At 43.8% G+C, this 14351-nt stretch overlaps 1 protein-coding gene and 1 long non-coding RNA gene across 5 annotated transcripts in view; one reads left to right on the top strand and one right to left on the bottom strand.

The window, feature by feature from the left end:
* Positions 1 to 14351, top strand: part of Gna14 (G protein subunit alpha 14) — a 199796-nt gene that overhangs the window by 161922 nt on the left and 23523 nt on the right. The gene's annotated exons all lie outside the window — the stretch shown is intronic.
* Positions 6977 to 11869, bottom strand: LOC110345411 (uncharacterized). The gene is made up of 3 exons (XR_002388732.2): positions 11715 to 11869; positions 8240 to 8363; positions 6977 to 7137 (listed from the first exon to the last, which is right to left on the bottom strand). It is a non-coding gene; the product is annotated as an uncharacterized LOC110345411 (long non-coding RNA).

Genomic DNA, 14351 nt, shown 5'->3' with positions numbered 1-14351 from the left:
TGAGGCATTTATAATTGCTTTTAATATTGATTGAGAAACTACATACCTTCTCTGCTAAAGGAAAAAAGTAACTTTAAAAGCAAATCACACTTTCTAAACAACAGAAATGTTTGGCTGTGGTTGAAAACTAAAGGTTAAGGATAAAGGTTCATTTTCTTAGATGCAATTCCCCTGGCCTTGGTCTTGCCTTGGGCAGCACACAGAGATTTCTAAAAGCAAAGGTCAGCATCTGTCTTAGAACTGACCAGTCTACAGATAATGCAATATTTTTTAATGGCATCAACTTATTTCAAACTATTTTTGTTAGCAGTTCTGGGTCTTGAGTGGGAAATTATTCTTGGCTTTGCCTAAATTATACCAGCATTGTTGTTTTTTAAAAATTTACATTCATCTTAGGGGGTAGGTCCCTACACCTAACATATCTTAATTCTTATTATTTCCCTTCCTCTCCCTTCCTGCCATCCTCTCTCAATCTCTCCCCATTTACAATAGATCTATGTCCCTGTTTCCTATGCTCTGTCTTTTATTTTGTTTTTTATTTGTTTTTGAGATGTCTTATTGATGTGTCTGATTTTGATTGAGCTCTGTAGTATCTTTTTTCATCTAGAGACCAAATGAGATCTATTCATGGGTGTGAACATTGTAAGAATCCCATGTTCTATTGCCATTTTTGCAGTAGCATCCACTGGAGATCCACACAAGTGTGTATTATGAAATGGTGGGTTTCATGTTAGCACTAAAAGGTCAAGCTAAGTGCTTGGCAACCTAAATGCCTCTCTCTTGCCTCTATGCTTCCAAGCCAAGCTGTGCAGTACCCTTGAATGGTTGTCACAGGGGGCCATGAGTATGATAGGGCTGAAGTCACATGGGGCATCTGAGGAGAGAACACAGGTGCTCTCCTTCCATTGTGAGGGGACCATATCCTGCAGATCTGTGGGCCCAGCAGGGAGGCCCAAGAGTAGCAGATTTGGTGGGGGAACTTGGCAACTAGGGACCTGAGAGGACTCAGGGAAGTCTTAAGCTGCCAGTTCTTCATGATCCCTGCCAGTTCATGCTGTGGGGATCTGCAGAAAGGGTGAACTATGTGTTTTCTACTTAAAGTTGGGAGAATGGAGGGAAGGGTGGGAAAGCCCTAGAGAAATTTCACCCAGCTATTTCATAATGGAGCTGACAGCCAGCCTCAGGCACGGGCCTCTGGCCTGTCACTGCAGTGGGATTCCTCTGTGGCCCACATTCCAGCTCTGTGAGCTCACAGAGCAAGAGCACTGCACACCTGGGAGGCCCAGCTCCAGCTCAGCCTGGCTGAACATCTGATGAAAGTGTCCTGTTTGGGGGCATTTACTAAAGTGGAGCCTTCACTGGGCAGCTAAGCACACAGCCAGACTCAGCATTCTTAGCTTTATGGGCTAGGCAGGTGGTCTCAGCCTAAAAGCCCGATGTCAGCCATGTGATTTACATTCCATACCACCTTCCTTAACCACCCCACCCACCCACCCCACAATTTCTCTAAAGGGGAAAAAGAAAGCCAAACATGAGAAAGCATATTTATTATTCTATTTTGCATTATTATAACAACATACCTGAGGCAGGCTCACTTTATAAAGAGGTGACTTAGCTCACAGGTCTGGAAGCTCAAGGGCATGAAGCTAGCATTGGCTCAGCAGAGTGAGGGCCCTGTGGGCTGTTTCCTACCTTGAGAGATCATATTGAGGCAGGAGTGTGTGTGTGAAAGGAAGAGACCATGTAGTCACAGAGGAAGTGGGAGAGAAGGGAGGAGCCAGCCTCTAGAAGCACCTCCCACTAGGCCCCACTTAGAAAGGTCCCACCTTCCAGATCAGTACACTGGAGCCCAGGCTTCCAGCACAGGGCCCTCTGGGGGCATGCCCACACCACAGCCAAACTATAGAGCATGGGAAGAGTTTATCATTTCGTTTACACCTGCTCAGGAGACTCCCAGAAAGACCCCTGTACCTTTTTTTCTTTTAAGGAAAAAAATGGTTTGCTGTGACAATACTGTTCCATCATTTAAAATGCAAATACATACTGATTTAGAGAAGTATTTAAGGGTATATTTAGTAAATATCCCTAAGTAAAAAAGCAAGTATAAAACAATGAGAAATGTATCAGACATGATTGGCTTCCTGATTCTTAGGATGTTAAGAGACCCTTATGTTGTCATTTCCCCCCTTTAGTAAAGGTAGTGTGGCTAAGGAGATGTGTTTGAAGTCAAAATTTAAATCTGACCCAACTGTTTACAAGTCATAGGACACTGGATAAGTTACCCAACCTTTCTGAGCCCAGTTGTTTGTATTTTTTATCAGATAATAATTTTGCTCCTGAGAAATATTGTGAGAATCACTCTTTGGAATAAACTAAGGTCATGTTTTATTCCAAAGCCTCTTAAAATTTAATATGCACATAAACTTGCTGGGAAGTTTGTTAAGATGTGGATTCTGAGTCATAGACCTGGGGTGGGACCTGAGATTCTGTATTTCCAGCAAACTTCCAAGCTTCCAGGCTGCATCTGTGGCTCTTACATTGAACAGCAAAGTTGCCCCTCCCAGTGCAGATGTACCATCTCTCCACCATGCCCTGGTGAGAAGAGGGCTGAATTTGCTCACCAGTGACCCATCGTTCATTGATTTATTAATACTATTGAAGCCTGAATATTTGCACTTGTCACAGTTAATGGAACTGTGCCCATTAGCTACTGGGAGTTGAAGAGAACAATTTCAGACCTAAGAAATGCTCTAACTTTGTAGGTTACTTTCTGTGATCTCACTGGTAGGCTTTGGCTTTTCTGTGCGATCCCCCGGGGAGAAAGGTGCTATAAATCCAGTGTATGAAAACTGAAAGTCAGCAGCACAGAATCCAGCCCAGCTCTCTCCGTGCCCCGCCGGCCACCGTGATGATGACCTGCTTCATTCTTCCCCTCCCCAGGAACACTTGCCATAGCCAGCCAGGGGCTGTGTCAGTTGGCAGATCTGGCCAGAGGTGCTTTTAGTTCTCATGCTATTTTTCACTTGTCTTCCTGCTGCCTTCATCCCTCAGGCCGCTGGCTTCCCAGGAGCTCCTATGAGGGTCACAGTTGCTGGCAGATGTCCTTCTGGCCAAGGCTTGCTCAGACATCCCAGCCTGTTCAGCAGACCGAGACCCAGAACCCTGTCACTTAGTTTGTGTATTAGTTTTCCCGGGCTGTCATAACAAATTACCATACACAGAGTGGCCTAGAACAGCAGAAATTTATTGTCACACACTTCAGGAGGCCAGGAGTCAGAAGTCCAGGTTCAGGTGAGTTGGTTCCCTCTGCAGGCTCCGAGGAAGAGTTCTCTCCAGGCATCTGTCCTTTGTCCTGGCACTCACGGGCAGTTCTTGGCATTCACTCCAAACTCTACCTCCAGCTCCACACCCGTTCTTTACCGTGGCTCCCCGCATCTTTTCTGTCATTGCACTTAGGGCTTATTCTAATCGAATGTGATTTCATTTCAGCTCTTGCCCTAACTATGCCTACAAAAGCCCTGTTTCTAAATAAGGTCACATTCTGAGGCTCTAGGGAATATGAATTTGATGGGGACACTGGTGAGGTCACTGGAGTTAGGAAAAGCTTTCTGGCAGGAGCTGGTAGGGTCTGGGAACTATGGAAGGGAAACCGAAACAGAGAAGGAAGTGGGCTTGTCCTGGAGGGATGCAGGCTGCTCCTGGGACAGAAGTGGGAGCTCCAGGGAGTGACCATGACTCATTGGTGGCCTCACCAGGCCTCGAACAGGTCCCCACAGTGTGGCCACAGTGAGGCAGAAGGATGCGACACCCAGCATCAAGATGCCTGGCAGAGGAAGCGTGAGGTGCCAGGCACATCAAAGGTATTTTGTTCTAAGAAAGCTTTGTACCTGTGAGTTGTGAGGTTTGGAGCTGAAGGAGGATACACGTTATGCTCGGCTACTGAGAAGCTGATTTGACATTTGGAAAACAGAAAATGAAATTGTTGAGGGCTCAGTTGTGACAAGTATTTCTTAAACAGCAGGAGAAATCCAGGCCCGGTCTGCCCTGCAACCCAGGTGGATGAGGACAGCTCCAGAGAGGGCTTCCTGGCGAGACCTCGGAGATGAGCCTGATAGAGCAGCCAAGTCTCCTAAGGAAAGAGGTGGTGTGGACAGAGATACATGCAGGGATGGCTGCGAGTGTGCACACGGCTGGAGGAAAGGGCAGGTGGAGGCAAACGGGAAGCTAGGCCAGGTGTGACTTCACCAGACTGCAGCAGGCAGGAGCGAGTGAGGAGAAGGTTGAGAAACAAGGCCACGCACTTGACATGCCAGGCTCTGCACCGAGCCCTAGATCATCCAGTGGTGGGACCATCTCCCTGCTCCTTACCTTTCTAAAAAATGATGGTAAAATATACATAACCCTAAACTCACCCTTTGAGCCATTTTAAGTTGCAGTAACTCCATTCACATTGTCGTACCTATTCCTTACTTTTTATCCCATATGAGTGATGGGGGACAGGAGTGGTGGGGGCACTTGTCCTGGGATGCTCAAGTCCCTCCTATAAAAGGCAGTGGTGTTTGCAAAGAACCTGCCTACATCTTCAGGCAATCTCTAGATGACTTATAAAACCCAACACAATGTACATGATATGTAAAGAGTTATAGCACTTTGTGGTGTAGGGAATCATGTTTGTATATAATCTGTGCAGATGTAGTGTTTGCCTAAGTATTTCTGGTCTGCAGTTGGCTGAATCTGAGGGCCCCCTGCACTTCCTGTAGGGGACAGGGAGCCATCTCCTCTCTGGCTTTTGATAAAAGGAAAAGCAGAGGCATTGTCCTCGGACAAATGGGCACTGATCCTGCCTTCTCCCCTCAGAATGTATTCTGGCTTATGCCAAATTTGCTTTGAAAGCCAGAGAAAAGCCTCTGTTGTTGATAAACAGACCCTGATGGAGAAGCATCCTGATGTCTTTACTACAGTGAAATACTACAGTAACTGAAATAAAATTTTAGTACAAGTTTTTCTCAAGTGCATGTGATATGCTGAGAAAATATTTGTTTTGTATCTGAAATTCAAATTCAACTGGGTGCCCTGCTTTTATACTTGGTACCCTCCTGTAATAAAACTGGGCAAATTAAACCCGGACCTTTCTGAGCTAACTTTGCCCAGCTGTGGTGGGGTCTTCTTCCACCAGGCTGCCATGCATGTGCTCAGCCCATTCCTCATCCCTGGCCTATTCTGCCGCAGCCCCTAACTGCCATGCAAGCTTCCTGCTGTTCACAGGAGGCTTGTTTTCCCCTCACAGCTGTGAACTTGGACCTGGTTTTGCCTGCAGGGAAGTGGCTAAGGGCAGACAGGAAGACCTGGCGCCCCTAGAGACAGCGGCCTCTAAGTCCTGTCTAGACTGAGACCAGGAAGGACATTGCTCTGAGGACTGCAGAACCAGCCAGGGTGCTAGAGTGGCCTCCGCAGAGCCAAGAACAAAGAAGCCCTTGGGAAACGGAGTCCCCAGCTCTCCTACTTCCACTCCCTGGCAGAAGTACATTTGGCTTCTCACTGCGGAAGGAAAACAACCACCAAAAATGCATCCAGGATTAAAACCACCATTTCAAAAGCATATCATTAAAGCAAGCTGTGACCCAAATATTTGTTGTGTGCTTAAGAACTTTTTAAAAAAAGTTTTAAGCTATTGAAAAGAATTGAAAAAGTAACACACCAAAAGAAAAGAAGGAGGGAGAATGGAGGGAGGGAGAGAGAGAGGACAAAAGAAAACTGAGCTAAGAATCTTGTTGGATTGATCTCTGGGAATGTAATTTTTTTTTTTAATTTTCAAAAATACAAGCTGATGTGGAGAGAGAATTGCAGAACCCAAGTGGAAATAGCAGGGTTTTGAAAGTTTGAAGGGAGGTGGAGGGAGGGCTGGAGTCTGAGGCCCAGATGAATGTGCTCTGGGAGTGAAAGCCAGGGCTAGGAAGCGCAGTTGGAGGGAACTAAATGCACCAAGTCTGCCAGGCAAGGGGAATCTCGGCCCTAGGAGCTTTCTCACCCTCTGGTGGGCACAGAGCCAGCCCTTGGGGCAGAGGGAGCAACGTGGAAAGCTTAGAGGTAGGGACAACTGGACTCAAATCCTTCCTTTCCCACTCCTTTGATTTATGACTAGTGGAAACAACTACTCCTGTCAATTTTTATAGACTTCGGAGGATTGCATATAAAATTTGAATTTATAGAACATGGTCCTTCAAGGGACTCTTTATGTTGGTGATTAATATTCTGCTAGCTGTAAAAGTAGCAGCAAAGATGTGTTTTCCGCTAAACTCTTAGTGTCTCCCCAGTGTCTGTCTCTGCGTGTCTCTCTGTCTCTCTTTCTGTGTCTTGCTCTAACAAAATGAGAACCTCTGTGTCCTTACCCTCATAATAACTCTGAGATCAACCTAAAGATAAAACCCAGTGGTGTCATTCTGGCTGAAACTATAGGTACAGATTCTCCATCAACCTCTCCCAGCCTTGCTTCTGTCAATGGATCTGCAATTAGAGAAGCTGCCACTAGATGATGCCTTGAGCCACAGTGGCATGAAAGGCCTTCTCACTGGCAGGGGTGTTTATAGTCTCAGGTAGGTACATAAGCTAATCAGGGATGTTTATTTTTTTGGTAAACATCATATTAACATTGGCATTTTCACAAACTACTAACAACAATCATTGACTGATTTTTAAGGACTGTTTATTGCATAAATGATATCCTTTAAGGATTAAAGAATTTTTGGACGGGCATCAATGTATGCTCTCAGAGTAGGTATTACCAATTCTGGTTTTCCATATTCTCTTTTCAGAAAAGCATTTTTACTCTGCAGTGTATGAGGAAAACTTGAAAGTCTTCTCTGTGGAAATAGTTGGTATCAGATACTCGTATTTGTTTGCAACTCACCATGGGAAAAGCTTACTCTCCTACCTTCTTTTGTTTCTGAAAGCTGCCTTTCTTCTTTCAGAGGGGTTTGGCTGTTGAATTCTGTGCTCCAGAGAACTTCCCTTTTAGGCGAAGGGGGAGCAGTAGCCAGGAAAGATGGACAGAAAACAATTCCTCTGGTCTCATAATGGCATGACGGTCTCTCTAGTTTGCAGAGTGTCACAGGCAACTTTGTCCCCACTTCTTCCTCCCTTTAAAAGGCAAACATACTTAAATCAGGAAGACACGGCTGTTAACAGCCTGGCTCTGTGGTTGAGCATACTTGGACTTGAGTTCACCATTACCTCTTAGCCTCCCTGGCCTCATCTATTGAGTAGGGACATTAGAGTGTTAAATTTCATAGAGCTGTGATGATCAAATGAGATACTACTTAATCATAAAATAATGGTCATATAATAATTACCATTATTAAAATGACCTGCCTTTAAAACATCATTACATTAAGACAGAAGACTGAGAGGGGATGGAGCACAGGCACTATAGAACATGACTACTCCTAAACTTCTAATAAATCACTAAGACTCAGCCTCATACTTGTTCCCAAACTTCCCACTAGCTAAAGTGAAAAGACAATCAGGTTCACTGATTTGTGCTTCCTATGGACCACAAGGCAAAACCTGCCACTCTCTCAGTGAAGCATGATTGCTGGTCAATTCCAAAAATTCATCTTTTTCACCTGAGGCATCATGCAGCAAATGTGAACTTATGTAAGAGACAGAAACACCAACAACAGTGTCATATGAAGTATCACAGGCACCCCTTGACCATAAACCAAGGGAAAAGTAGAAGGCAGTCAAGTGCCCGAGAACTGTTCCACGTGCTGGGCAGACGCTGAGATGATCCTGAGATTCACATGCTTGGTGCACACATTCTGCATAATCTTGAGAATATTCAGAACCACGTGGCTCTCTGTCTCAGTCTTTCTGTCTTTGCCCATCTCTCTCTCTCTCTATTGGATTATGTAATGTAGCAAAGGGCAAGGGGTTTCGCAGATGTATTAGAGCCCCTAATCAGTTGACTTTAAGGTCATCAAAAGAGGGCCTTCATTGGCCAGCCAGATCTAATTCCCCCATGAAGGAAGATCTGGAGGTCAGGGAGAGTCTCTTGCCATCCTTAAGGTTCTCAAGGCTGTGAGGAGTCCACATGGTGGGAAAATGAGGGTGGCTTCTAGGAGCTGAAAAAACTTTAAATGGCAGCCAAAAAACCCCCCAAAAAAGAACCAAAACAAAAAACAAAGAAAAACAGGGACTTCTCTTGTCTCACATTCAAAACAAACTGAATCCTACCACCAACCTGAATGAGCTGGGAAGAGGATCCTGAGCTCCAGAGGACAATGCAGCCTAGCAGACACCCTGATTCCAGCCTTTCCAGAGCCTGAACAGAGAAAATTCAGCTTCTCTGTGCCTGGATTTCTGACCTACAAACACATAAAATCATATTTATTACACAGCAGTAGCAAATGAATACACACCAGAATGCTGAAGTCCACAGCCTTTAGATAGATTCAGAAAAAACCTGAAATATCTAGAGCATTTCCCTAACTAAATTAATCTAACATAAATTAGAGGAAGGTGTTAATAGATATGCTGTGAAAAATGAAAGCTTTTTGTCCAACCCTGATTGTTGACCGTAGAGAGGAGGTGTTTGGGGCGGAGTCCTACAGAAGAGAGTCCGTGTTACAGCTGCAGTGAGGGGCATGGGATGGAGGGGAAGCCTGAAGAGACAGCTTCAGAATGGACAAAGCCCCGAACACTCCTGTGGTCTCACAACCAAGAAAAACCTTGATGTCCCCATTGCTACCAAAATAAAAGAATCTAATCTGGTCCTTTCTTCTACCCCCACTGTTATCGCAGAACCCTAACTCTGCTTTACTTTCAAAGTCTTGCCACAGTTCCAGTGGGCCTGGCTCTTAGCCCTGGGAGGCCAGGCCACCTGAGTAAACAGACCTTCCAAGATGCCCTGTTCAGAGTAAGTCGGGTCCCCTGAGGTTAAGTGTAATCAGAAGGGGAGGGTAGAAGGTGGGCCAGCCAAAGGCAAAGGGAGTTCACGGGTAGAATCGGGCTTGAAGGATGCGGGTGGAATCTGAACCCTTCTCCCCTGTGTCTGAGTGGTGGAAGAAAGGGGAAATCATCCCTACAAGAAAAGGGGAAGAAGCGAGGCATGGTGGCACAGGCCTGTAATTCCAGCACTTAGAAAGGCCGAGGGAGGAGTCTTGCCTGAGCAACTTAGCAAGAGCCTGTCTCACAGTTAAGGGTGGGGGAGTGGCTGGGAATGCAGCTTGGTGGTAGAGTGTTCCTGGGTTCAATCCCCAGCACCACCAGAAACAACAGCGACAAAAAAGATGAAGAATTTGTAAGCTTCCAATTCCAAGCTTCAGAAAAGTGTGTGAGAAGTAGGAAGGGAAGGGAAATAGGGTGGAGCTACTGAAAGAGGAGGAGGCTGTGCTGTGACTTCCTGTGAAACCTAAGACTTTGAACAGTTTGGGTGCTCTATATAAAGGAGGAGGGGGCTATGCTCTGTGCTGTTGAAATAAGAATACTGAACCATGAAGGCTTAAACCCTGGGAATTAGCAGGAATTGCAGTATAGCCTCTGACCTTCACCCACCAGGGAATTGACTGGAACATAAACCAATTATACTCTACGAGGAAATGGGTCCCCAGCTAGTACTGAAGCTACTTAAGTCTGGCCAGTAGCATATCCTAAGCCCCCTTCTTGGAAACTAGTGATAAAATTAGTATATTAAGTAGTCCACATGTATCTGGATGTCGTTGTTCAATGCCATTCAATTTTACTGTTTTTTAAGTTCAGTAAATTATCACTAAATGCTGCATCCATCGATGGAGTTTTACTATATTTTCAAGGTTGTTTTCCCCTAACACAAGTATATCCATTCTCTTTCTAAGTGAAGAATGTGATATGCACAGTTACATGTTTTCATGAACTGTACCATAGTTATAACACATTTCTCCTTGATCTTAATATGTTATCAGTTTGGGTTAAATGTGAAGATTTTTCACGTATTATTCATTCACAAAATACCAATGAGCCCACCAGTGTTCTAGGCCCTGGGCATGGGCAGAGGGATACATCAGTGAAGAAATGAGACTGGGATCTGTGTTAGTCTGTTCAGGCTACTGTAACAAAATACCTTAGACTGAGTAATTTATAAACAACAGAATTCATTGTTCACTGTTCCTGAGGCTGGGAAGTCCAAGACAAAGGTTCTAGAAGGTGCCATGTCTGCTGAGGGCCACGCTACACAGATGGCACCATCTCGCTACATCCTCACTTGGCATTAGGGGCAAACAAGTTCCTTAAGGCCACTTTTATAAGGTCAGTAATCCTACACATAGGGGCTCTGCTTTGGGGGCCTTGTCACCTCCCAAATGCTAGATTTCAACATATGAATTTTGGAGGAACACTAACATTTAGACTATAGCAGATCCCCATCCCTGAGGGGTGTTCCCCCACACTTTTAAGAAATTCTACATTTAAAAAAAAACAAAACAACAACAACAACAAAAAACCTTTGGAATCACTTCTCAGCCTTTTGGGTAAGATCAAGTATAAAAAAACCTTGGAATAACTTTGTTTCAGACTAAAGGGCTTTTTTGGGATACTTAACATTTTATAGTGTTTTATATAATATGCCACTTTGGGAAATGCTGATCAAATCATAGCTGTATTATGTGTGCTTTAGAAAAACCATCTATAAATACCATTAGTTTCAACATTGCTAGGAGTTAACAGAGAGATGAAATTCTCCACCAGAGGCTGGAGTGCAAATACTCTCTGTTGCTACTTAAAGGCAAATTTATGTGCTTTTCATAGCACACGAGTGGGTGACTTTGGTGAATCTGAAGTCTGTCTGAGACTGGGAGGTGACCTGGTGACAGAACCTGGATGTTTTTAAGGTGTCTGGATCAAGCAGCCCATTCTCTTACTGGATCATGTTCCTGTAAGTCAGCCTATGCCGATTCATCCACTTCATCCATGACCCAGAGTGGCACCTTGCATATAGCAAGCATGTAATCTGCTGTATTGGGTGGAATGTTGTACAATGGCAACTTTAAGAGACTGCTTATATCTAATTTTTCACATAAAAATTTACTACCTACAACCTAGTAGACATGCTCAGCTGGTTGCTCAGTTGGGTTTTTTTTTTTGCAGAATGTATGAAACTTGGTTAAACATTGTTTGACTTTGAAGTACTTGAGAGAGACCCCTGGCAGTGATGTCACCAACTTTCCTCACTCACCTAAGACTGGAAGACTCTTAGGTCCTGGTCCTGTGTGGAAGAGTGGCTGATTGGCTTCAGAGCAGGTGTCACTGTTGCATCTGGACAACCTGCCATCAAGAGCCTCAGGGTCACTGATGAATGTGTGTGTGATGAAAGAAAACAACTTGGGGCAATCTTATCTTTGGGGGTAACTGCACTGTCTTTCTGGTGATTTATTAGACACCTGGGCTCACACACTGGTCAACTTGATGATTTTTAGGGCCAACCCAGAATAGCCTTCCTGCTGGCTCTGAGGAGCAGCCAGGCCCTTCATCCTTTGTGCCTCTGTGCTGTAGCTGGACCTTGCTCTTTGACTGAAATTGTGGTGAATGCTTTTGGGCTTTCTGTAGTATGATTATGGTGGACGTTTTCCTCTATACTTCAGAAGAAGGGTGCCCCAAACACTAAATGCTTAAAAAGAATTAAAGAATATATTTTTAGCTATAGAATGCTAATATTGAAAAGATCACCTTCCACCTCATTTTACCAAGGAGAAAACTGGAGTCTTTGGATCCAGATGGGCTTCCCAAAACCTCTTTCCGGATGCTTGACCTGAGATCACATGTGGAATCCCCTGTCTTTTCTTTGGAAGCCACATCACAGCCATCCTGTGCTTAGGAACACCAGGCGGCACTTTGGCAACCTCCTTGGGGGCCCTTTGAAACAGAGAGAAAGACAAAAAGACATCAGGTGAATCATGAAAGAATAATTGCTTGTAGTTTGAGAGTTGGAACAAGAAGGCAGAGCCTCACCTCATTTAACCTCAGCTGAAAATATATCAGGTGACTTGGATGTTTAGTTATTCTGTACTTTTCTGAGAGTAACCATGAAAGTGCCATCAGTTTTGATTTGGGGTTGCAAATAAATTTTAGTGAGTAGGTAAATTCCTCAAATATAGAATCTATGAGTAATGAAAAGTGCTGGACTTCTTGGATACTGTGGGGTAGCCCATGTAGGAAGGTAGGGAGGAAATGGGTGAAGGTGAGGGTTAGAGTAACTGTCTACTGTGTGTGGCCCAGGCAAAGCACTGGGTATTTGCTGGGACAGATTGTAAGCCCCAGATGGGGCAGAAATGTTTAGACATGGAAGAACTCCCTCTACCATTTTGGTTTGGTGTATCCCATTTTACAAACTAACAGTCAAGACCACCGAGATAAAGAATGTATAGTGAAAATGGGAAAGGGGAATTCATTTAGTCTGACAGCTAAGAAGCAAATTCCAAAGCCCAGGAATCCTCAGTGTCTGGGACACATGTCCTGAGGATGCACAGGACCATGGGATATTGGAATCCCAAATGTCCACCTGTCCAGGGCCATGTAATCCTACAGATTTTCTGTATTCTCTGCTATTTCTAATTTTCATGTCTAGGCAGGGAGGAGGGAAGGGTTGTGAGTCACTATGAAGCTTACAAAGGAAATTTCTAGAATTGTGCTTTTAATTGAATTTATGAAGAGAGGGCCAGAGAGGGCTTTGGCTTGTGTCATCAAAGAGATTTATTTCTTACTGTTTGTTCTTCAGCTCAGCCTTGGCTATACCTGCCTACCTTGTGTTAACTGAATGAACAAAGCTATATTTTCCTTCTCTTTGTATTTGTTTGAATATGAAACCTGTTTTAGAGGGAGTGGGGAAAGGATTTTGGAGTTGCTTTCAGGTCTTTTTGGGAGGAGAAGAATCACTGGTTTCAATTGAGAGTCAACAGTACCCCAGGGAAACTAATGGAGACCATCTGTGTCTGCTAAGACCAGCCTGTTGTCTTGATTTTTTAGGTTCCCTAGAAATGTCTGGTCATTTGCCCTGGGCTGGTTGACATAGACTTTATAAAAACAAACAACGCAGTATTAAACCTCTGAGAAGCCAGCACATAACAATGCTTTATTAATTACCTAAATTTTGCTAAAAAGAATCTTAACCAGGACAATTACAACTTTTTCAACTGGGTGGTAGTTTTTGTTTAATTTTTATTACATTCTTCCAGTTTCATGGCAGGCCTATAATTTAAAGTATTTCTGGGCATCAGGGAACTAAAATGATTAAAGCACAGTATGTATATGTACCAGTTTAACAAGATGAATGTAATTACTATGTATAACAAAATATCCTGGTTTTAAAAAAGAAATTTGAAAAAAAAAGATTCTGAAGTGTTGGGGGAAATTTGCTTAAGTGAATTGTCTTACTTTTTACAGTAATTAAATATCTATTTTTAAAAAGGACTTCTGTTCCACATTTTGCATATCTTTTACAATCATCTTGATAAAGAGAGTAAGCTTGAGTGTAAACACAGTAGGTTATATTTTTCATGCTCACGCCCTTATATCTTATGTAATACTCAGAAAAGAGTGTGTGTTTCATAAATACATGCTCAGTGAATGAATGAATGAGAGAATGAATGAGAGAATTAAGTTATAGCACTGTGCTACTTGGACATACCTAATTAGAAATTATCCATTTATTCAAAGGGTTGGCAAACAATTTTTGTAAAGGGCTAGATAGTGTCCTAGGCTTTGTGGACCTTAAAGGCTCTGTCACAGCAGCTTGTCACTGCTGTTGTAGATGTGAAGCAGACATGTGACAGGGCATAGCTGTATTCTGGTAGAACTTGGTTTAACAATAGCAAGCAGTAAGCTAGATATGACCCAGTTGGTGTATTTTACCCAGTCTATACAACAGCACATACTGACATCAGATAAATGTCAGAAATCACTGTGGTAAAAAAAGAGAATCTTTGAGTAGCAAAGACAGTGCTCTACATTTATCTGATTCCTGTTTTACTTTCCCCCTGAGCACACAGGTAGACCACATTGCCCAGCCATATTGGTCAGCTTTCTCGTCACTGAGATGCATTACCTGACACCCACAACTTCAAGAAAGCGAGATTTAATTTGGTTTACTATTTCAGGGGGCTCAGTACCTGGTCAGCTGGCTTCCAGGCAAAAATGCTATGGTGGATGGGTGTGGCAGAGCAAGAGCTTCAGTTCATGGCAGCTGGGAAGCAGAGCAGGGGAAAGTGTCAGTGAGGAAGATGTGAGGGACCAGATATAGTGCCCACAGTCAAATCTCCATGATCCACCCAGACATACCCACCAGTGTGCTTTACCAATCCCATAGGTGGCTCACAAACCAATCA

The sequence above is a fragment of the Heterocephalus glaber genome, unplaced genomic scaffold (genome assembly GCF_053883595.1).
Source record: "Heterocephalus glaber isolate CG9 unplaced genomic scaffold, H.glaber_assembly_v1.0 deba00001481, whole genome shotgun sequence".
Taxonomy (NCBI): Eukaryota; Metazoa; Chordata; class Mammalia; order Rodentia; family Bathyergidae; genus Heterocephalus; species Heterocephalus glaber.
The sequence above is the reverse complement of the archived record's forward strand: the minus strand, read 5'-3'. Positions and strand labels throughout refer to the sequence as shown.